This window comes from Penaeus monodon, chromosome 31 (genome assembly GCF_015228065.2).
Source record: "Penaeus monodon isolate SGIC_2016 chromosome 31, NSTDA_Pmon_1, whole genome shotgun sequence".
Lineage (NCBI taxonomy): Eukaryota > Metazoa > Arthropoda > Malacostraca > Decapoda > Penaeidae > Penaeus > Penaeus monodon.
This window is the reverse complement of record NC_051416.1, coordinates 24,283,449-24,287,710: the sequence shown is the minus strand read 5'-3', so window position 1 is coordinate 24,287,710 and position 4,262 is coordinate 24,283,449.

Here is a 4,262-nt window from a genome sequence, read left to right as displayed (position 1 = left end):
CCCCCCAAAAACAAACAAAATTTTTTTTTCCCTATTATCAGTAAAACCTTGGTTAATTGGATTGTTTGGTATATTGAAAAATTTTTAAAAATCAAAAAAAAATTAAAAAAACCAGGTTTTAAAATTTGGGGAAAATTTGTTAAAAATAAGTGTTGTTAAAAAGTTTAAATGTAAATTTTATTTTTCCTAATAAAAATTAAAATTTATATTAGTTTTTTTATATTTTATATATTTGTATAATTTATTTTTCCTTTTAAAGTATTTAAATTTAAAAGTAATATAATATATTTCATGTTATTAAAATTTAATAATATTAATATTTTACATTAATAATTAAAAAACAATATAAACATTTAATATTTTTATTTTTTAAACATTAATTAATTTATTTATATATCAAAAAAAAAAAAACCTTTAATTATATATAATATATTATATATATAATAAACATTTTTTTAATTAATACCTTTTAAATTAAATTTTAATATTTTAAAAATTATAATTAATTTCATATAAATCATATTTTAATAAAACTTGGGAAAATAATTTTTATTAAATTTTAAATAATTTTTAAATTATTATTAAAAATTTTTTTTTTTTTTACGAACCCAAAAAAAAAAAAGAAGGGGTTAAATTTTAAAATTTCTTTATTTTTTAAAATTAAAATTAAAATATTTAATTATTATATAAATTTATTAAAAAGGGATAAAAAACATAATTCATATATACATAATGAAATATTTTAAAATTTTTAATAAATAAAATTTATAATTTTCATTAAAAAAATATTATAAAAACTTATTATATTAATATAAAGGTTTATATATATATATAATTCAAATTATAATAAGTTTATAATAATATATATAAAAAATTTAAAGTTTTAAAAAACAAAAAAAAAAATTTTAAAAAATTTAATATTTTTTTCTATTAATAAGTTTATATAAAAAATAAAAAAAACAAATATAAATATAGTTTTTTTTAAAAATATATAAATATAATTTTTTTTAAAATAAATAGATATATTATATAGTTAAAAACTTAAAATATATACTATATATTGTTTTAATTAATATTTTATATTTTATATATATATGTTTATATTAAAATATATTAAGGTTTTTAAAATTATTCTTTATTATAAATTATATTAAAAAATGTTTTTTTTAAAATATATAAATTTATCTTTTATATTTTTTCCCTTATATATAATATATTATATCATAATGTTTATCTATATATAATTATTTTATATATTTTTATTATAAAAATTTATTTAATTTAAACTTATATATTATTATATTATTATATTTAATTTTTAATTATTAATAATTATATTTTAATATTAATAAAAATATATTTAATTTATATTTTTATATATTTTTTATATTAAAAAAAAATCACCGGAAATTAAAGAAAATTAATAAAATTTTTAAAAATTTTTAATAATATTAATAAAAAAATTATTTAATATTATATATATATTATATAAAATTATAATTTTTAATAATTTTATATCTTTATAATTTTAATATTTTCTATTATATATAATATATAAAAATTTATAAATTTTATATTTATATATATATTATAATAAAAGTTATATTATTCCTTATTTATATAAAAAAATTTTTTATAAAATAAAAAGTTTTATTATATTATATAAATAAAATTATAAATTTTTTATAATATAATATATATATATATATTATATTTATTTTTATTATATTTTAAAAAACTATAATTAAAATTTTTCATATTATTTTTTGTTAAAAAATATAAAATTTTATATATTAAAATTTAATTATTAAAATTTATATTTTAATTTAAGTAATATATATATAAATAAAAATTTGTTTTATATAATTTTAAAATATATATATAAATTTAATAATTATATATTGAAATATAATATTTATCTAATATGAAAAAATTTAATAAATAAAATTTATATTTAATATATATAATTTTTTTAAATATTAAATTATATTTTTTATTTAAAAATTTAAAAACAATAAGGTTTTTATATATAATATAAAAAATTATTATTTTTAAATAATTTGTTTAAATATTATTTCATTTATAAAAATATTAAATTATATAATTATGTTTTTTTTATACATTAAATAATATTTTTAAATTAATTAATTATGATTTTTTAAATTATATATATTAATTATTTAATTTTAAATTATATAAAATAATTTTTATATTATTATAATAAATTTTTTAAAAAATTTTATTTTAAAATCTATTTTTTAAAATTTTTTATATATTTCATATATATTTTTATAATTATATCCCATTTAAAATTAAAAACTATATATAAAAATATATATTTTTTATAAATATTAAAAAAAAATTATTTTATATAAAAATATATTATAATTTTATTAAAATTTTTATTTTTTTTAATTAAAAAATGTTTTATAAAAATATAATTATTTTTATTAATTATATATATATTTTTTTTAAAATATTTTATTTTTTTAAAATTTTTAAAAATTAAAAACAAATATTTTTTTTTAAAATATAAAAACTTTAAAAATATTTATTTTATTATTATTATTTTAAAATTTATTTAAAATATATATTTATTTATAAAAAATTTTAATATAATATTTTTATTTTTATTATAATAATATATATATATTTTTATAATAATATAATTAAAATTTTATATAAATATTTTTATTTTTATATAATTAAACATCTTATTTATAATTTTATAATATAAAAAATTTTATTATTATTTTATATATATTTTTTTTAATATTTTTTTTTTATATTTATATGTTTTAAAATTTATATATTTTATCAAATTTTTATATTATAATTTTTTATTATATTTATTTATATTTTATTATAAATTTTTATATTATAAAATGTTTTATAATTTTTAAAATATATTTTTTTGGTTTATAATATTATATATTTTTTATATATTTTGGGGTTTTTTTAAAATTTTTTTTAAAATTTATATTTATATTAATATTTTATATAAAATTTTTTATATATTTTTTTTTATTTTTATATAATATTTTTTATTATATTATTATATATTTTTTTTGTTTTTTTATATATATTTGTTTTTATTTTTTATAAAATAAAATTATTTTATATATATTTATTCCTTTTATATTTATTATATTTTTATATTATTTTTTATATTTTATATATTTTGTTTATTTTGTTATTTTTTTAAAATTTTCTTTAATTTTTTATTTTAAAAATATTTTTAAATTATATGTTTATTTTTTCTTATTTTTTATATATTATATATTATAATTTTTTAAAATAATATGTTTTTTTGTTAAGGGTTATTATTTAATATGGTTTAATATTATTTTATATGTATAAAATATATATGTTTTTATATTTTATTTTATATATTATATGTTTAAATATGTATATATATATTATTATATATATTTTTTTTTTGTATATTTTTTAAATATTATATTTTTTGTTTAAAAATTTTTTAATTTAATTTTTTATTTTGTTTATAGGGTTTTTATTTTTATATTTTTTAAATATGTATATATAATTATTGTTTTTATATGTAATATTAATATATTTTTTTATATTATTATATATGTATTATTGTATATTTTGTTTTAATTAAATATTTATATTTTATATTTTCTTATGTTTTTATATAGGGGTTTTAAAATTGAAATTATTTATATTTTTAAGTTTTTATTGAATTTTATTTTATAATATATTTTATTTATTATATTTTTTTTTATAAAATTTATATATATATATATACATTTAAAATATTTAATATTAATAAAATATATTTTTTTTTTTATTTAGTTTTTTAAATGTATTATTTTTAAATATATTTGTATATAATATTTTATAATTTAATTTTATATATATTGTTTTTTATATCTATATTATTTTTTTTAATTATGATAAATTTTATAAAATTATATATATATATTTTTTATTTTATATTATATTATAATCAATTTTTAAAACCCTAATATTTATATATATATTTTTTTTTATTATATAATATAATATTTTTATATATTAAATTTTATTTTTAATTTGGCTTTTTAGCAGACCACCTTGGGTTTGATGAAACTTAGATGTATGTTCCTTATCTTAGATATAAGATTTTTTAGTTAAAATTTCAGGCACATTTATCCAGCCAAAGTTTTGGGAAATTTATGTTGGTTTTAGAAAAATTTTGCAAATGAAAAAGTAGGAAGGAAGTATAACTTCAGAGTATACAAAAAGGATCCAAATAT